At 49.6% G+C, this 21,146-nt stretch overlaps 1 protein-coding gene across 1 annotated transcript in view; it reads right to left on the bottom strand.

Annotated features, from left to right (window-relative positions):
* The window catches only part of CTNNBIP1 (catenin beta interacting protein 1), a 49,348-nt gene extending 28,652 nt beyond the window's left edge, over positions 1–20,696 (bottom strand). The window contains exon 1 of the mRNA XM_045546190.1: positions 20,473–20,696. The gene's annotated coding sequence lies outside the window, so the exon portion shown is untranslated. The remainder of the gene's footprint in view (positions 1–20,472) is intronic.
* Between the last annotated feature and the right edge of the window lie 450 nt (positions 20,697–21,146).

The raw sequence follows: 21,146 nt of genomic DNA, 5'->3' as shown, positions 1-21,146 counted from the left end.
GGCATACATCCTTGAAAGTAGCCAAAATCCCTACGTGCATCACACATACACCCAGGGAGGGGACAAGCACACAACATACTAGAAATAAGCCACGGGTACACAAACGATGGGTAAATAATGTCCCATGGAGAAAGGAGATGGCGCTGTGGTGAAACCGTGCTGAGAGGCACGAGGAGTGGGGTGGCCAGGGTGGGCCTCCTGTGCAAAGACTGGGGGCGGTGGGAGAGTGGGCTTGGGAGCAGAGCCGGACCGAGGCCCTGTGGGGGCCGCAAGGGCGGCTGGGGACAGCACCCCAGGGGTGGACCACAGCGGGAGAGGGAGCAGGAAGCTGATCCTCAGGGCTGGCCAGCCTCTGTGGGAGCCCGCGGTGGCCTGTGTCAAAAGGCAGCCACTGCAAGGCTGGGAGCAGAGGCTGCTCAGACCTGGGGTCTGGCAGGGCCAACTGACTGCCGAGTGGAGAGGGAGGGGCCGCAGGGTAAGAGCAGAGGCTACGGCAGGAATCGAGGCAAATCTGCCGGTGTACTGGGTGAAGGCAGCAGTGGCAGAGGTGTGAGGGGTGCGAGGTGGCCAGGGGACACGAGGTGCAGGCAACAGCGGGAATGCCAGGCAGCACGCTGTGAGTGTCAGAGGGGGCAACGGTGGCTCCCAGGTTTTAAGGCTAAAGGCCAGTGTTCCTATCAACTGAGATAGGGGAGATGCAAGTGGAGCAGTTTGGGGGACAATCAGGAGTTGGATTTTAGGCAGTTTAGAGCCCTTCCTGTCTCTAAGCCTTGGTTTCCTCAGCTGTAGGATGGGGGTGATATTGGTACTCACCTCAAGGGTGGGCTGTGAAAATTGGGTAACATATAAAGAAAGCACTTGGCACAGTGCCTGGTATACAGCAAGCACTCAGTAAATCCTAGTTACTGTTTTGAATAACAGAATGACATGTAAGTAAATAATTTTTGTTACAGGAGTGGGGAGAGGAGTAAAAATAAACAGGAAGAATTCGAAGGCTGGCAGCACCCCACCCTTCTGCTCCCTTCAGCCCCACGTGGCTCAGAGGAGCCACAGGGAGAAGCCGTGGGGGGACTTCACTTCCCCGTCCATGTGCTGCCCCATATAATCCTCAGTGGAGGGCCGTCCTGCACATTGTGGATGTTTAGCAGCACCCCGGTCTCTACCTACAGGGTGCCAGCGGCACCTCCCCTCCAGTTGTGACAATCAAAAATGTCTTCTGACATTGCCACATGTCCCTAGGGGACAAAATCAGCCCCGGCTGAGAACACTGCTTTAAAGAAAGAGCTGTTATTTGCCACGCACTGTTCTTGGCTCTCAGGTAAGTGAATCAGTCAGTCTTCCGGCAAACATCCCCAAGTCTTTACAAATGAGCACACCGTGGTGCTGAGAGGTGACGTAACTCACCGGCGGTCACCCAGCTAGTCTATACCGGAGCAGGATTCGAACCCAGGTTGCCCGGGCTCTTAACCACCCCACCCTATTGCTCTCCAGTATACAAGCAGATGGATAAAAAGTCACTCCAAGCCAGTGGAGGCCTGACATGCAGCTCCCACTAGCGTCTGGCACCAGGCAGCACCTCCAGTCCTCCAGCGACATCAACAGTGGGAGTGCCAGAGAGAATTTCCACATGCTCCACTCTCGGTAATTAAACCACAACAACCTCCCAGGCTCTGGGGCCTCAGGAGCAACCACCTTAATTAACAGATTCCACACTGCAGCCTCCGCCATCCAGAGCCAAGCTCCGCATTCTTGAACGGCGCTCCACCAGCAGGGTGCGAGCAAAACAGGTCTCCTAATGATGGCTCTGGTGAGTCAGCAAGTTTGCAGGACGCAGCACCATTTTTAGGGGATGACCTTGGGGTAAGGAATTTGTCCTGAGGTCACCAACGCAAATTCAAGCCTGATCCAAAGCGCCTTCCTGCTCCATGAAGCCAGGCGACATCGCAGAACAACAATGATAATTATTGTTGTTGCTGCGGCATTTTTCCGAGGGCCAGGCATAGAGTCAGGCACATTCGGTACATTGTCTCATTTAATTTTAGTCCTCACAAGCCTGCAAGGTAGGAGTTATTCCCATTTTATAGATCACACAGCTGAGGCTCAGAGAAGGTAAGTAACCTGCCCGAGGCCACGGAGCTCGTCCGTGGCAGAGCCTGGATCTGAAGCCATGCTTCCCTCCATTCTACCGGCCCCTTCTGGCTCAGAAGCTGACAGAAGCCTTGTCCATTTTAACTGCAATTAAAATAAAAATCCGCCTTACAGGAAAAAAAAAAAAGCCAGAGCCTAATCTGCTACCAACTGGAGATCAATTGTAAAATGAGGCTTACAACTATTATCTGGCAATAAAAATTAATTAGTAAATTAAGCTAAAAAGAAAGTAAGGCAGCACAGGCACAGTCCTTGGTGGGATCCAGGCTGGAGGAGGGAGACGCCATAAAGGCCATTACTGGGCAGTTGGGGAAAATCTAACAGCCAGTATTTGTGAGATGAGAGTTCTGCATCAACGTTAATATGTGTAGAGTGTGATGATTATACGTGGTTATGCTGGAAAACATCCTGGTTCTTAAGGGATACAGACTGAAGTACTTAAGGATGAAACGTCTCAATGCTTGCAACGTGCTCCCAAATGGTCCAGATAAAAGCGTGTTTGTGTGCGCATGTGTGTGCGCACACGAGCACGCTCGTGTGTGTGTGTGTGTGTGTGTGTGTGTGTGTGTGTGTGTGTGTAGAGACAGCTCTTGAGCAAATATGGCAAAGTGTTAACACTGGTGAATCAGGAAAGGGTATACAGGTATTTGCTTTACTATTTCAACTTTTCCGTGTATTTGAAATGTAAATTAAAAGTTGGGAAAACATTAAAAAGCCACTTAGAAACGGTAACAAAAGGCCACAGGGAGAGGCCTGTGGTTGCTCTCCGAAGGCCCCTCCATGGGTGGAGCCCGGCTGCATCCAGCCCGGCCCGCCCCCTGCTCCTGAGGCCTGGCTCCTCCAGCGGGAGCGGCGGGAAGCCCGAACGCAGGAGGGCCCTTCTGGCCACAGGGCTGCTGGCGTGGGAGTGATTCCCGAACTCTCTACAGTTTGCCCTCCTCACACTCCAACCTCAGAGCTGCCCCTTCACAGCAATGACGCTCACTCTTTTCCAGGTGCAGACCACTCTGATGAAGGCACTTCGGTGAAGATTCTGGAAGCAGTTAAGTCAAATCCACCTGACCTGATTCAAAACAGCCCCACGATGATCAGAATGTGACCGCTGTGTCCGGCTGACCTGACTGCCGTGGGAAAGGCACCGACACAGAACCAGACTGGGGGGGAGGCGTCTGGACGCACCCAAAGACCCTGCGGGCCCTGCATCCTCCTTCCTGTGAGATGGCTTCCTGCTCAGAGCAAGCTCTGCAGGCCACCGGCAGGTGTGTCACACAGACCAAAGGGCTCGTGGATAGGCACAAACCTGCCTGGAGACGGCTTCCCCAGGACCTATGCACTGGACAGGAAGTGAGAAGAAAGGCCCCTTCCATTCCTCCACGTGCAGAGAGACAGGTGGTCAGACCCGAGCTTACCCTCATGTTCCCTCCACAGTGGTGGCTCTCAAAGGGGTGACTTTGCACCCCCCCAGCAGATATGAGGCAATGTCTGGCCACGTCTGGAGACATTTCTGATCGTCATGAGGAGGATGCCACTGGGGGAGGGGCTAGGAATCAGTGCCCACCACCAAGAACTCTCCAGCCCTTGTATCCACAGTGCTGAGGGGGAGAAGCCCTATTCAGTGGCCACCTCAGAGTTGCCAGCCGCACCAGCCTCCTTCAACACCTCTGGGCCTTTGCATCTGCCATTCCTTCTGCCTGCAAGGTCCTTGCCTCCCTGATTCCTGAGACCAAGCCCTACTGACTGTCCTCTGCTCTGTGGACACCTTCTCTGGGCTGCCTGAGGCCTGTGTTTACACACCTGCCTGCATTTCCTCCTTTTCACATCACTGCCCTGGATGTCTAAGTACCTGTTTCCACCACCAGACTGGAAGCTCTCAGGGCAGACCTGAGGGCGGCTTTGAGGCCCTTATAGGCCCCAGGTAGCCTTATTCTCAGAGACATATTTAAATGGGCCCACATCTCTTATTAAATGTCATCCTCATATAACTCACAAGAATAGAGGAAGCTGATGCATTTATTTTTCTGGGTCCCCAATATTTTTGTGACCTTGGAAAAGCTTGTAGGGGGTGGGGAACCTGCGGTCTTGGGCCACATGTGGTCTTCTGGATCCTGGAGTGCAGCCTTTTGATGGAATCCGGATTTTACAGAACAAATCCTTTTAATAAAGTGCCAGCCACACCTGGGGCTCCACGAGTGGTTAAGTGAGTGAACAGAGTTGAGGATTCGGGGTTAGTTCACTTGGGAACCACGAAGGAAGCCCCTCAGCCTTCGAATGTTCTCACCTCGGATGATCCTTAGACATCAAGGAATTGGAGGAGCCTGTATGCGTAGACAATGTTCACAAAACTGGACTGGCATAAGGCATCTGTTTAGATCCCTGGTTTAAAATATTTAACCTTGTTTTTCTGGCCCAGTTGGTAGGAAAAGTCACCCAGAACTCGCTGTCTCTTGTGGCCCTGAATTGAGTGAAACCCATCTTCTCACAGCCAGCCCACAGCACCTGGCAGGCTGCTCCGACAGCCTCTGCGGCTCAGCGGAGGGCGGCGCAGACAGGAAGGGACGTGGAGCCCGAGGAAGCCTCCTTGACTGCAGCAGAACACGCGGATCCTGGGCCATGTCCCACAGTGCTGACCAAGGGGACACGCGAGTGGAGGCTTTATCTCCACACAGTAGGGGAATAAGGAGAGAAGGAAAGAAAGGCATCATTTGGCTTAATTTAAAAGGAAATTCTTTTTTCTTCCCAGGGAACAGCAGGAGCTCTGAAACCTGGCCAAGTCAGAGCTCGAGACCTGAAGTCAGGAACCAGCACGCCTACAAAACCCAGCTACGGATCTTCCTCTAATTCAGTCTGACTCATGACCTTCAGCCTCTGGCAGGTTCCAGAGGGGTTGGTAATGCAGAATCCAGAGCCCTTGTCTATTTATAAGCTGATGCAAGGGCTGGAATCCTCAGCTCTCCAGTGGGTGCAAGCGCCCCCTCACCCCCGGGCGTGAGGCCCCTCAGGCTGACTGACCTTCCCCAGGGGCTGTGCACCAGGCAGGAAGCTTCCTGAGCAAGGGCAGCAAAAGATCCCCCATGCGAGCTGGGGGCAGAAGGACCCTTTTTCTCTCCCCGGTACCAGACAGGCCCCAGTGAACTGATGGAGCCCCTGAAGGGAAACCTCAATTTGCCTTCCGGGTCAGTCTTCTCACAGACTTGAGGCGAAGTCAACTTTAGGCCGAAGGAACCATTTCCAGCCAGGTAGTCCCAGGGAAGGAGCCTGGCCCAGAGGTTCTACCGAGCTTGGGGCACCTCCAGAGAGCGAGGCCAGAATGGAAATTTCAACCCATGCAAGTTCCATTAACCCTGCTGTTGACAGCGATGTCAGCTCTTGCAGGATTACATTTAAAATTTTAATTAAATTGCGAAATATAATAAGTATTTTAAAGAGGAAGCAGTGAAAAAACTGACACAGTGCTATTTGTTTACCAAGAGGAGGTCGTTCAAATTTCTATACAAACTGTATAAGGTCCCTTTGCCCAGAACCGTATTGACCACGTTCGGGCCACTCCACCTCCCAGGCACAAGCCTCACCCTCAGCAGTGCCTGGGCGTGCCCTGGGGGTCGCCCCAGACACCCAGGAGGGGCTGGCCTGCTCGACAGCCTCCCCCCACTCCCAGGCCCTCTCCCTGTGCCCCACACCCCGGCACTGCTTCCCCTAATTAGTCTCCTATCATTGGTTCAAATAAACAAGCTTCCTGAACTGAGTTCACTGCATCCCCTCAGAACCCCAGCGCTGGGAAAGCCTCCCGCCTCCTGTTGGGAAGACTGGGTCATTAAGTCAATCTGGTCGCCTGAAGGATAGGGGCTCCATCCCCCGAGTCATGCCGCTACTCCAGGCGGCCCCTTTGTCACTGCCCAGCTCTGGGGACGGCCATCTCCAGACCCAGCACCTTCAGGCCCAGGAGCAGCCTCTTGGGTGAAACTCCTTTCAATCAAACTCTTCAGAAAATGAGTCTTAAGGCCACTGCCTGTTTCCAATAGGCTCTCAGCATGCAGGTATGTGCTAATTTGCATAAAAATATAGGTGTGTCTATTTACCTCGAAAACATACCCATCTGTGCCTCAGACTGCAGGGACTCATGACCCCACACTCCCCTGAGCCGCACTGTTTGTGTGGGTAGCTGCCTTCGCAGTCCTTAGAACAAAACATAATCCAAGGAAGGAGGAAACCTCCCCCAAGAGGCTGCTGAGGACTCAGTTTCCTTCCTCCCCAAATGTTCAACAAGCTGATAATCGAAATCAAGAATGTTTTAAACAAAGACCCCTTCAGGATCTCCCATGCGTTTATTCCATTAACTTGCTGGGGGAAATGGTGTCAGGATGAACACTCCTGCTGGGACCCAAGGCCTTCTCCAGTCTGAGGGAAGGGACAGTGGCTGCCGGAGCTGAAGGGAGGGAAGATCAGGAAAAACGCACTTGCCCAAGGAGGCGAGGAGAGGGTGGAACACAGCACCTGATACAGCAGGAGTCCACCTACGGCCCCCTGGAGGGTTTGCTCAAGGCCGAGGCCACCATGGAAAAACTCAGGAGAGCAGATAGGAACAGGTGTAAAGGCTCCAGGAAAGAAACTGTCCCCATTCCCAAAGGGTGCAGGCACAAACGTCCAGAACTGGGCACACCCTGGTATTCCAGTTCAGGAGCCAAACCCCATCACCCATTTGTAACGACATCCCTCATTCCCAAAGCCACAAAATCATTAGTCACCACACCACAGAAAGGGGGCAGAAGCTTCTGGCACAATTGGCCTGTCACGAGCTCCCCTGGCCAAAAACTCCTGGTTTTCCAGGCCAATGACTCTGACAGTCACATTTCACAAAATAAAACCCAGGAGTCTTTTCACAAGCCCATACCCACAGAATGCAAGCAGATTCAACCTCTTGCAAAAGCTCTCAGCTGAGAGGAAAAACCTTGTATCAAGGTTCACTGAGAGAGAGGTTAATTACGCATTAGTTTGATGATATTTCTGAGAATTAAGACTTTGTTTAAATCCCAGAGAACTAAACTTCCTTGCAAATTCACTTGGCACACAAAATGCAATGTTAAAAAAAAATAATACAGGCACCAACACACAGAAGAAAGCATGCTAGTTCTTACCTGCTTCTAGAAAAGTCATTTAAGTCTGTCAGAAAGATATTTCGTCATAAAAAACTTCCAAGTCCAAGAAAAGAATAACTCACCCAAAAAAGACGTCCCTAAGAAAAAGGAAATGGATGATAATACACCTGTAAAAGAGGGAAGAGACCAGAAAGCCAGGACAATAACCCAGCCGAGCCAGGCTAAGGCAAGGGACCTACAACCGAAATAAACTCCAGATGGAAGAAAGTTAAGGGTTTTTTTCCTGCTCACCTTTTTATGTTGAAAAATTCCAAAGCCAGGGGTCTGAGGAGGTATGTAGCTTGATGGCCGGGTCAAGGGGTGGTCAAAAATGAAGAAAGGAAAACCTCCAGATGACAATAACAATTGCTGCTAACGTCACAAAAAGTAAACTTTATGTGCCTTCCTATGGAAGTATACAATGCTACCTAGGAAGTGTTCTTGCCAAAACACCAAATCAAACCATATTGAATATCTAGCCTTAACACCCAGATTACAGGAAGTGCAGGGAACAGAGGAACTTATTAAACACCACCACGGGGATGTAATCAGCAAAATCCAGACTCTGGAGGACAAATGACCTGGTTTCAGTATGTAAAATAAAAAAGAAAGAAAGAAAAATTCCAAAGCCATAGAAGAGCTACAAGAATAATACAATGAACATCCAAATACCTTGCCCCTAGAGTCCCACTGCTAACATTTTACTATACAAGTCTTATGCCTCTCTGTGTTGTTGGTATATGTGCGGGTGTGCACACTTCTTTTCCTGAACCATTTGCAAGTCAGTTGCAGGTATCATGACACTTTGCTAAGTGACTCATCACAGATCTCCTAAGGCCATTCTCCTATATAACCATAATGCCATTATCGCCCCCAGGAATTTAACATTGACCTCCTAGTATCTCTGATATACAGCCCATTTCCAAATTTCCCCAATTTCCCTCCTCCCCCCAATTTGGGCTTTACTGGTTTTTAATCCAAGATTGGATCAAGGATATCAATTTCATTTAGTTCCCATGCTCTTTAACCTCCTTAAAGTGGTTCACCAGCTTTTCTTTGTTTATCATGACATCAACATTTTTTAGAGTCTAGGACCATTCTCTTTAGGGTGTCCCACAATCTGGATTTGTCCAATTGTTCCTTGTAATTAAATCAAGGTTAAGCATTTTGGCAAGAAACTACCATAGCTGAGGTTATCGATATTCCACTGGAAGTGCTACCTTAGTTATTGATCAAAGTTTTTTTTTTTTTTTGAGACAGAGTCTCACTTTGTTGCCCGGGCTGGAGTGAGTGCCGTGGCATCAGCCTAGCTCACAGCAACCTCAAACTCCTGGGCTTAAGCGATCCTACTGCCTCAGCCTCCCGAGTAGCTGGGACTACAGGCATGCGCCACCATGCCAGGCTAATTTTTTCTATATATATTTTTAGTTGTCCAGATAATTTTTATTTCTATTTTTAGTAGAGATGGGGTCTCGCTCAGGCTGGTCTCGAACTCCTGACCTTGAGCGATCCACCTGCCTCGGCCTCCCAGAGGGCTAGGATTACAGGCGTGAGCCACCATGCCCGGCCTCAAAGTTTTAAATGTATAAAATTGAGAGTTAATATCTTAGAAGAAAACACTAGAAAAGAAAACACTAGGAGAAGAAAATAACATAAAATGAAACCTAGAAGTCATAAAAGATTTAAAAGTCTGATTACACAAAAATCAAAACTCTGCATGGAAAAAACAATATAATCAAAAAAACAGTAACAAATTGGGAGAAATATGTGTAGCACATATCACAGCCATAAGACAAACTTCCTTAATATATAAAGAGCACCTATAGATCAATAAGAAAAAGACTACCAACCCAAGAAAGAAATGGGCAAAGGACACACAGTTATCCCTCAGTATCCATGGAGGACTGATTCCAGGACTACCCTCAGACACCAAACTCCATGGATACCCAAATCCCTATAAAACAGTGTAGTATTTGCATATAACCTAGGCACATCCTCCCACATACTTTAAATCACCTCTAAATTATCTATAGTATCTAATACAAGGTAAACAGTTGCTATGCTGTATTGGTTCTTTAAATTTGTATTATTTTTTTATTGTTGTATTGTCATTTTTTGTTTTTTCAAAATATTTCCACGATCAGTTGAATCCCCAAGGATGCAGGACCCAAGGATATGGAGGGCCAACCGTAATAGATTGTTCATAAATGGCTCCTTTTGTTTGTTTTTTTGAGACAGGAGTCTTGCTGTATCACCCAGGCTGGTCTCAAACTCCTGGCCTCAAGCAATCCTCCCACCTCAGGCTCCTGAGTAGCTGGAACTACAGGTGTGAGCCACCATATTTGGCTAATAAATAACTCTCAAAGATATGAAATGATGTTGTATTTCTTCATAAGGAAAATGCAAATTAAAACTAATGATATACCATCTCTCACCTATCAGATTGGCAACAGCCAAAATATGGGGAAAATAGGTATTCTTTTTTTTTTTTTTTAAACAGAGTCTTGCTCTGTCACCCTGGCTAGAGTACAGTGGCATCATCATAGCTCACTGCAACCTCAAATTCCTGTGCTCAGGTGATCCTCCTGCCTCAGCCTCCTGAGTAGCTGGGACTACATGTGCATGCCACCATGCCGGCTAATTTTTTCTGTTTTTAGTAGAGACAGGGTCTTGCTTTTGCTCAGGCTGGTCTCAAACTCCTGAGCTCAAGCGATCTTCCTGCTTCAACCTCCCAGAGTGCTAGGATTATAGGTATGAGCCACTGTGACTAGCCAGGTATTCTTATATAATGTTAGTGGGCATATAAAAAGTTACTATCTCCATGGAGGGCAATGTGGAAATACTAAAATTTTAAACATTTGTAACCTTTGTCGTATAGTAGTCATACGAGACAGAAAACTTAAATGTTCGCCATTTAGGGATTGGTTAAAAAAATTTTTTTTAATTAAAATATAGCCAATCAATAGAATGCCATGGAACCATTAAAATGAGTGAGGTGGTTCTAAATGACCTTAGACAAGTTACTTAACCTTTCTGTGCCCCAATTTACTCATCTTCAAACTGTGGGCAATAAAAGTACTTACTTAATTCATAGGATTGTTGTGGGAGTAAATGAATTAACATAAGTAAGAAAGCACTTATAGCAACACCCAACCCACAGTAAGTGTTCAAGAGGTATTAGCTAGGCCAGGCGCGGTAGCTCACACCTGTAACCCTAGCACTCTGAAAGGCCAAGGTGGGAAGATTGCTTGAGCTCAGGAGTTTGAGACCAGCCTGAGCAAGAGCAAGACCTCATCTCTACTAAAAATAGCAAAAATTAGCCAGGCATCATGGCACACGCCCGTAGTCCCAGCTACTGGGGAGGCTGAGGCAGGAGGATCTCCTGAGCCCAGGAGTTTGAAGTTGCTGTGAGCTATGATGATGCCACTGCATTCTACCCAGGGTGACAGAGCAAGACTGTCTAAAACAAAAAAGAGGTATTAGCCAAATGACAACAATGATGACAGTGATGGATGGTATGTAATGAGTTAAGTGATCTCAAGTGAAAAAAGTACAATGCAGAACACTGTACACATTGTTAAAAAATATATATCATACTAATAAATGTGTGCAGTCAGGTATGTGTACACTGTGCTTATATAAGCGTACAGTGTCTCTGGTTAAGACATAAAAGACTTGGTTAAAAGCAGTCACTTTGGGTAAGGGGAACAGAGTGGCTGTGAATCCAGGAAGAGAAGAAGACTTAGTTTTCACCGTATAGCCTTTTCAATTTTATACTATGTCTATTATCTACCAAAAAAAAATGGCCGGGTGCAGTAGCTCATGCCTGTAAGCCCAGCACTTTGGGAAGCCAAGGTGGGAGGATCTCTTGAGACCAGAAGTTTGAGACCAGCCTGGGCAACATAGCAAGATTCTGTCTCTACAAAAAACGTTAAAAATTAGCCAGGTATAGGCCGGGCGCGGTGGCTCACGCCTGTAATCCTAGCCCTCTGGGAGGCCGAGGCGGGTGGATCGCTCGAGGTCAGGAGTTTGAGACCAGCCTGAGCGAGACCCCATCTCTACTAAAAATAGAAATAAATTATCTGGACAACTAAAAAAGTATATATAGAAAAAATTAGCCGGGCATGGTGGCGCATGCCTGTAGTCCCAGCTACTCAGGAGGCTGAGGCAGTAGGATTGCTTGAGCCCAGGAGTTTGAGGTTGCTGTGAGCTAGGCTGATGACATGGCACTCTAGCCCGGGCAACAAAGTGAGACTCTGTCTCAAAAAAAAAAAAATTAGCTGGGTATGGAAATATATGCCTGAAGTCCTAGCTACTCGGGAAGCTGAGATGGGAGGATCTCATGAGCCCAGGAGTTCAAGGCTGCAGTGAGCTATGATTATGCCACTGCACTCCACCCTGTTGACAGAGTGAGACCCCCATTTCTAAGGATTAAAAAAAAAATGATGTTCTTGAAAGGAAGTAGACTGGGTTCAGATCAGAATAAAAGAACACGCTTCATCTGGGTGGTCCCGCCAGGCCAGTGCAGTATCAATGTTGAGGACTTCAGTCTCCACCACCACAACGCATGAGCCTAAGAGACCTTCCTCTTCAGAGGAGACCAGGGACAGCAGGCAGGCAACACCTACAGCAAACGCAAGGCAGATGGGCACACATGACTCTCCTGGTGGCAGTGGCAGCAACCACCCCAGGAGGGAGGAAGGACCCCGGACCCTGCACTGCTTTGGCTGAGTGTGCTCCACTGCGCCCCACCACAAGCTCCAGAAGGCTGCTCCATGCAGGGAGGCAGAACCAGTGGCCTAGAGCAGAGGTCTCCAACCTTTTTGGCACCTTGGACTCGTTTCATGGAAGACAATTTTTCCACAGGGAGGGGGGAGAAATGGGGAGTGGCTGTAAATACAGATGAAGCTTCACTCGTTGGCTCATGCACCTGCTGCTCACCTCCTGGATGGGGGGGCTGGGGACCGCAAGCCTAGAGAGACACCCCCATAGCCGGCTTGCTTCCTGTAAGCCCCACCATGCCCTCCTAAAAAAATCACTGCCTCCCGCCCCCATCTTCCTACAACTCCAGTGATTGGCCAGAAGGAAGCCATGAGCCCCTCAAGGTTGTGGGGGTTACAGAGGGGACTCTCTGCCTCATCAGTACAGAAGCCAACAGTGGAGCACACGGTCAGGAACAGTGTCCACACGGCCTAGCCAGAGTTGACCTTGGCAGTTACCATCTTTTGCTCCCTCCTTTGTAAATGAAACATTCAGGGGCTCAGAACCACCACTTCACCAGCTTAAAGTCCTAGCAGTATTCACAGCTTCATGTACTTAAATCAGTCCCCAACACACACACACACACACAAAAGAGAAATATAAACTTACAATGGAAAATCATCACAATGTTCTCTACTTGGAGAGAACAGAAGAAACCTAGAAGGCCCCAAACACATCTTATTTCATACTCCCACAGCAGAAGACTATTTGGCAAGGGTGAGGGTGAGGGTGGGTGTCTGAGGCCTTGGTCTGGGCAGGGAGGTGGAGGCTAAAGCCTCTCCTTGGATTCTGGTCCATGGTTTGCCTGCTGGTTTAGCAGGAAGAACAGGGTGGGGCCCACATTGTGAGAGGTGTTTGATCCACAAGGGACCCTGATCTCCGCAGGAAGCCCTGCTGGCAGAATCCAGGATTTTAGAACGACAAGGCGGTAACTTCATCTCCCTGGGGTTGTTATTCAGTTCAGGGACACAGACCATGGGATTCCAGCAGCAGGAAACATGTGGGTTGGATACTTGGGCCATACTCAGGCCTGAAAAAACCTTAATTGGAGCTGTTCTCAAAGCCTCCTACCAGCTCTCCTCACGGGAGGGGATATGGAAGTGGGTCACATTCCCCCAGCTGAAACGGCTTCACTGCGGGCTCCACCACACTTGAAGATGTCCAGGTGCACTGAGTGACCTGGTCTCACTGTGCGGGCCATGCCCTCCTAATCAGACGCTGGGCGGAGCTGCCCCACCCCCCAGACTGAGGGGGCAGCTGATTAGCACCGGGAGCTCTATGCTGCATGACGTGTCAGGGGCTGGTGAAAATATTAATAACATCGCCCAGGGACATGCCATGCTGTCCCGGCACCTTCCGTTCACTCCGAATGTGGGTTGCTGCCTCTGCCAGCCCTTTGCCCTCTCCACCCCAGCCCTGGCTGGGGGGAGAGAGGAAGAACACCGTGTGCTTTCGCATGAACTGCTGGCCCTCCCCGACCTTGGTCTTTGAAGAGACCTGGAGGCCTGCTGCTGGGCAGACCAGGGAAGGAAAAAACCCTGCCCCCACCCATCTGCATACATTGCCGGAAGGTGACAGCCTGAGGACATAGCTGTCCACACGCATCAGTTTCTTCAGGAACCTGTAGGCACACCGAGAGCCCGCCTGCCACCATATGCCTGCTCCCCAAAGTTGGCAGGGAGAGCCGTGTCGGGCAGGAAGAGAATTCCGGAGAGACAAGGTCTGGCAGCTGTTACATAAGTAAGGCACTGGGTTGGTGACATAACTTCAAAATCCAGTCCTCCAAGCAAAAACTTTGGAAAGAGACCCTCAGTGTAATCATTCCTCACTGATTTGAACTCAAGGAACAGTCAAAGGGTGAAGGCTCCGAGTGGGAATGGAGTTCCTGCAACCACAACTGCCAAGGTGCCCACACCATGTGCAGCTTTCCTCATGTGTGACACAGAAGGGCTCTAATCCATCAGCTCATCCCTTGCTCTTCTGGGAAGCTAACACAGCCCTCTCCTTCACGCAGGTAACCACTGGGGCTGATGTGGACATCCGGAAATTATATACTTACTCTCCTGAGCATTCAAAACACTCACCAAATCATTCTTTCTTCAGCCACATGACCCCAGCTATATAATATGCCTCCTGGCCCTAGACTATGAGCTTCATATGGGGAAGAGCTATTTTTACCCTGCTAACCACAGTACTCCCAGTACCTGCGATCGTGCCCATACAGTAGTAAAGCCTCAATGAATATTTATTAAATGAATCAACGCATCATTCAATGCATCATTCAAAAGAAGGAGGGAAGGAAGCAAGGAGGAATGGAAGATAACCATGCCCCCTTCTTGGTACCTCTGTGTTCCAGGCTTATATTATAAAGGACATCAGAGCCAGGATTAGAAACCAAGCCCTTTCACCCCCTCTTGGCCCTGCCATCGGTGTCCTCAATCGTGTGATGACGCACAGCTGCTTACAGAAGCTGACATAGTACAGCACAACCGTGAACACTGGAGACACATTCATGGCCTTCAATCCTTAAGAAACTTCAGAGGTGGGGAAAGAATGTTTTGATCCAGCTAAGCCCACCACGGAAGGACACCCTTCCCTCTGGGGACTGCTGCTTTCTCCTTTTTAACGAGGCTTCATGGAGGATTAGGGCATAACAGGTCTCTAATAACTGAGTGTAACAGTAGTGGGTGCTCAGATCCCTTTCATAAGAGAAGTTCAAAAGCACTTTGGCTCAAACATCATAATGCCCCTGGGAACTGTGAAGGCACAAGTATCATTATCCCCATTTACAGGCAGGGAAAGTAAGGCAAAGGGAGGTTAATTAGCTTGCCCAAGGTCAGACAAGACAGGGAAAGGGCCTAGGATTCAAACTCTTTTTTTTTTTTTTTTTGAGACAGAGTCTCGCTCTGTTGCCCGGGCTAGAGTTGAGTGCCGTGGCATCAGCCTAGCTCACAGCAACCTCAAACTCCTGGACTTAAGCGATCCTCCTGCCTCAGCCTCCCGAATAGCTGGGGCTACAGGTATGTGCCACCATGCCTGGCTAATTTTTTCTATATATATTTTTAGCTGTCCATATAATTTCTTTCTATTTTTAGTAGAGACGGGGTCTCACTCTTGCTCAGGCTGGTCTCGAACTCCTGACCTCGAGCAATCCACCTGCCTCGGCCTCCCAGAATGCTAGGATTACAGGTGTGAGCCACTGTGCCTGGCCAATTCAAACTCTTTGGAGCAGCTAGTGCGCTAACTCTGACTACCCTAAAGAATGTCACCTACACTGGGCCGAGTGTAGCTTTTTTCCTTCTCTATAGTTTCAGCTGAGAAACAATATATAACATGGTGCTCAGAGCTTCTCTTGAGCCCTACTGCCTGGGTTTGAATTCCAGCTCTGTCCTTGACAAGCTGGGTCTCAAACACATTACGTAACCTTTCTAGGCCTAAGCTTCCAAATATGTAAAATGGGGATAAGTACGCATCTCAGAAATTACAGTGAGGATTAAATGAGACAGTGTATGTAAAATGCCACTACCATTCATTTCCTCATTTTCTAAATGAGCACATACCACTCCCATAATAAGAAAACCAGTTAAATGAAAAAAAGGTCGCACCCTCTGTGTTTAGTTTTTATGAGGCTAGAGGTGACATATGACTAAAAGGCATTTCGGGTTCTGCCAGTGAAATGCCCCAGGACCCTGGAAGTGACTTGCAACACAAAAGTCCTATTTGATTCCCACGTTGGCGTTTCAAGGTTAGCAGAGAAAGTGGCATCTTGGACAAAAACTGATGATGGGATGTCTGAGTGAGGATCTGAAAAGCCAGCCAAATGCACCCAGTCTAAAGAGACCAATTCTGGATTCCTGGTGAGCTGAGCCCTTGGGTTTGAAATGCCATTTCTCTGAGTGTTCTGCTGAGCTTCCAAATTCCATTCAGCCCAGAACAAAGAGAGCCACGCTTTCTAGGTTCCATCATGTTGCTGATCAAGTGGCCAAACAGGAGGTGTTCAGAGGTGACAGTATAGTCTGGTGACAGTCGGCAGGAAACTGGAAGAGAAGTGGGGGTGAAGCAGGGAAAGCTGTCAATCAGTCTTGGTACACTTCCAACAAAGAGATTCCGATATGCATGTGTATGTGCACCCTTGATGCACATATGAAGAACAGCAGCAAAACTCCAAGGTTACTTAAGAGTCACTGACAAGATAAGAAGCTTTAACTCATGAAGAGAGCACAGAACATGGAAATCCCACTGTAGAGGCTAAGCGCTGACAACACTCCTTCATTCAACTCGGGAAATGTCTGCTGATGACTTAGGGACTCAGGGAGAAAAGAAAGCTGAAGGGACTCTGCAGGACACACACCCCAGGACCTTCGTCACCCTAGCTGATGGTTTCCATCTCTGCTGGGTACCCAGGCCAGAGAAATGAGGGACCTGACAGCAAGAAATTTAACACTGCTAGCTTGCTGGCCTCCAAGACCCTTCCAGGACTAGGACAGCCCATTCCAACTGCTCTTCCTATCATCCTGTTCGTTCTCCTAGTATGGATTCAAATATTCCCTGAGACCCTAAGGAAAAGTTCCCATACAGTGACTTCCACTGTTCAGAAATTAAGAGTAAAATCCACACTCCTAACCATGGCCCCAGACCCATGCAGCAAACTTGCTCACCAGCCCCTCTGGGCTTATGGCTTTTTCTGTCCTCTCTGACCATGAAGCTGTCCCTCTGGTCATTATCCAAGTGTCCTTTCAAAAGTCACCTCCTCAGAGCTAGCTCAAGTTATGACCCTAACCCTCATCGCAGCCACTCTCCATCTCATTGCCCCATTTCATTCTCCCATATCTTTTCACCATCCTACGTTCTTCTGTTCACTTGTTTATTTCTTTACTATCTGTCTCTCCCACTAGAAGATAAACTTCATTAGACCATGCATCTTGGTGATCTTGTTCTTGGCTACATCCCTAGCACCTACAATAGAGCCTAGCACGTAGGTGCTCAATAAGTCATTCAATTCAACAAGTATTTTCTGAGTACCTACAGAGTTTAAGCACTAGACTGTAACAACAGACAAAAAAGATAAAACATCTGCCTCAAAAACCTTAAATTCTGGCAGGAGATAAGAAGCAGATAAATAAATAAAGGTAAAATAATATTAATAGTTAATACTTCAACTAAGCACATACTAAGTGCTAGGTGCTGTTCTGAGCATCTAACAGGAGCTAATTAATTTAATCCTCCCAACAACTCCATGAGGGAAGTATCATTACTGTACAAATGGGGAAACTGAGACATGAAGAGGTTAAGGTACCTACTGAAGATCACATAGCTCATGATGGCAGAACCAGGAGATCCGAACCCAGATAGTCTTGGTACAAAGTCCATTCTCTGATTAAGAGCTACACTTCATATTTGCTGAGTGTCGAATAACTACTCAGTCAGCACCCTCTGCAGCTGTTCCCTGCAGACAGGGCTGGAGAGAGAGCAGACCCATCAAGTAAGGGCTGGCCTGTCCTGTAAGCTCAGCAAACAAGAGACTGCTGGGCTTACCACTGTGTCGCACCCCAGATGAGGATTCTGCAAGGAAGTATGGTCTGACGAGAAGACAGGGGCAGGGGCAGGAGTCCTGGGTTCTAGTTTTAGGTGCTATGAGATACCAGGTAAGTCAATCAATATTGATGAGTTTACTCTTTGTGCAGGGCATCAATCTAGACACTGTGAGGTATACAAAGATGAATCCAATAGAGATCCTGGCCTCAGAAAGCTTAGAGTCACACACTTGCACATACAGCTGAAACAGAGGGAGAAAGTGACAGGCACCACAAGAAAATGTATAAACTGTTATGAGACTTCAAAGCAGTTACGCAGCTTGAAGGGCCACAGGCGCCCAACCATAAAAGAGGGGGCTGGCTTATGTAAACCCCCAGGTCCTCTCATTCTGACATGTTCTGACAGCACAGATTTGGAGGAGCACGGAGACCAAGTTTTATTCTGGTTAACAGCTCAAGTTCACTGAGTTGTTCTCCCACCTACCATGAGAAGAGTCCCACTTTCTTTGTGCAACATCTTACAACAGAGGCAGGACAATAATGCTCCTATTTAAATAATGCCCCAGATGCGGGAAAGAAGCCCAGTGTGTTCTGCCCTCCTCTACCTCTAACTGGTTTTTAAACCCACAAACCCTTTGCAATCAAGTAGGAAGGGACCTATTCTGTAACACGTTGTTATAACCCAGAGACTGTTATAAGTTAAATCATAAAATCCACTAAACTGTAAGCTCACAAGGACAAGCATCTTACCTTATTCATGTCATATTCCTAGACACTAACCCAGTACCTGGCTCACTGAATAAGGTTTGCTGAACTAAACCTCAGCATGGTCAGGTTTAGAAATTCTCTACCGGACATCTAACTCTCAGTCAGCGTGCCCCAGAGTTTTGCTTTACAACTTTCGGTCTCTCCCGGGGGAACAGACTGATTCCACGTCTTCACTTCTGCTACTGCCTCAGTCCCTCAAACCAGTATCATCTCTTGCCAGGCAGCTGCAAGTCTCCTAACTCCTCTACCTTTGCACTGTTCAATCCAGTCTCTATACAGCAGCCAGAACAATTTTTTAAAGCAAGTCAGATCTTATCATCTCTCTGCTTAAAACCCTCCCATGGCCCAAAACCTATGGAATCCAGCAAAAGCAGTACTAAGACGGAAGCCTATAGCAATAGATGCCTACATCAAAAAAGGAGACAAACTTCGAAATGTTCCAATGGCTTCTAACTGTTCTTAGAATAAAATCCAAACTCTTTACTACAACCTACAAACTCTTTTGTCTTTTTACAGATGGGGTCTCACTCTATCACTCGGGCTGGAGTGCAGTGGTGTGACCACAGCTCACTGTATCCTCAAACTTCTGGGCTCAAAGGATCCTCCCATCTCAACCTCCTGAGTAGCTGGGATTACCGACGCAAGCCACCCGCACCAGGCTCCAGAATCCTTTTTTCTGACCTACAGAGTCTTACATGTCCTGGCCTAAACTCACCTTCACAGCATTTACCACTTCTAAAATTATTTTGTCCACTTATTTGTTTACTCACTTGTATGTCTTCCTTGCTCTTTAAAATGTCATCTCCAGGAGAACAGGGACTGTGTTTGTCTTCACCACTGAAGCCCCAGTACTTGGAATGGTGCCTGGTACATAGTAAGTACTCACTACTGAATGAATGAACCTCCATCCCATAGAAGTGACTTGCATTTACAAGGGAGGACCACTAACTGTACCAGGAAACCATGAATGACACACTGGCATTTAGCAGCTGGCACGTTTATTTATGATTCAAAGTTCTGCTTTAGATCCGAGGAAGCTGTTGATATCTCTGGACACTTTAATGGCACAAGAGATCAGTTATCACTCAGGGCTTAAAGCCAGGAACTAGAGCCCAGTGGTTGCAGCAGGAGCTAAGAGCCAATGCACTTGGGAACAGAACTTCAAGATAAAATCTGACTTGCCTCTAGGTCACTTACCAACACACCCCGTGCCTCAATTTACCCAGCCGCTGGCCAGGCATGTTTCCCTAAGTTTTGTGAGTGACAGGAGACAAAATAATTAACAGCTACAGCATACTTAGATCCTCAGATAGGAGGTGCTGCAAGCCACATGTCTCATTATACATAAAACTCTTGATTTGCTGCCAACCCTGCCCCTTCGGCCTTCCCAGGGGCTAACCAGACAACAGGCACCGCTCAGACAAGTTCAGCACACAAGACAGAGGGAGGGATGTAAGGCCTAACAGAGGTTGGGTGTCTAGACCTAAGTGTCTTGGTTACCAGGTTCAAGAAAAAAGAAGGTGGGTGGGGTGGGGTAATGAAAAGGAGGTGAGAAGTGCAGTTTTGGGCTCCCAGTGGTTAATTTTGCAGTTTCATGTACACACACCTGCCATACAGGTGAAATATGTGCCTCCAATGTGTACCTTCCAGAACACTCACCAGGGAGAGGGCAGTTCAATCAAACTAGAGAGAAGGAAGGGCGGCCCAGTAGCCAGATCTTGGCAGAATTTAGTTTGGAGAAATATGGGGAGTCAGAATGCTGGGAGTGGGGCGCAGGTGAGAAAAGAGACAGGGGACTACAGGGACCAGGAGGGCAGACAGGCGATGACAACCACCCGGACGCGGCGAGCAACAGGGTGGGTGGCTTGGACACCTGTGGAGGCGACCCCCGGGCGAAGGTGAGCAAGGCAGGAGGATGGCCTGAGGCGGGAGGCGGCGGCGGCCGGGCGGGGCGAGCAGGCCGGGCCCAGACCAGGGTGCGGAGCCGCCGGGGCCTGGCCGGTGGGTCCGAGCTGGGTCGGGGGCGCCCTCCGCAGCCCCTCCCCGGGAGACAAAGGGCCGGCGGCTCCCCGAAGCCCCGGCGCGGCGCGAGCCGGGCGCCGCGGGCGCAGGCCGGCCTCGGCGCTTACCTGGGCCGCCCGACCCGGCCGGGCCGGCGGGGGCTGCGGGTCAGGAGCGCAGCGCGCGGCGGCCTGTTCCGGGGCGCGCTCAGCCCGAGCAGCCGCGGCGGCGGCGGCGGCGGCAGCAGCAGCAGCAGCAGCAGCGGGAGCGGCCGCCTCAGCCTCCGCCTCCCGCTCGGTGAGTCACCGCGGTGGGGCGGGAGGGAGGCGCCAGGCAGCCGGGGGAGGGCCCACCGGAGGGGGCGGCATTTGGCTCCGCGCGGGCGGCGGAGGCGCAGCGACGGCAACGCCCCGAGGGAGGCAGCCGCGGAGGGCCGGGCGCTGGGGCGGGGCCTGCGGGCGGGGCGGGTCCGGGCCCCCGCATTGGTCAGCTCAGGCGGTGGGGCGGAGCCTTGTGGCGAGCGTCGACGCTCACTGGCTCTTTGGGCGGGGGCGGGGCCAGGCCTGGGGGCGGGACCGCGAATCGGGTGGGTGGAACCGGGTCGCGGGTAGCGGCCGGGTCCGCGCGGCGAGCCGAGGGGAGGAGGGCGGGGGCTCCAGGGAGGAGGGGGCAGCCGAAGGAGGAGCCGGGTCTGGATGGAGCAGGCGCTGCGGTAAAGCCGCTTTGCCTGTCCCTGCTGCTCCTGGAGCACAGTGACCCCGTGAAAATAATGGTCTCTCCCACACAGCGGTCTGCGTTTGAA

Source organism: Lemur catta, chromosome 3 (genome assembly GCF_020740605.2).
Source record: "Lemur catta isolate mLemCat1 chromosome 3, mLemCat1.pri, whole genome shotgun sequence".
Lineage (NCBI taxonomy): Eukaryota > Metazoa > Chordata > Mammalia > Primates > Lemuridae > Lemur > Lemur catta.
Note: the sequence above shows the minus strand (reverse complement) of the source record. Positions and strands in the feature narration are given on the sequence as shown.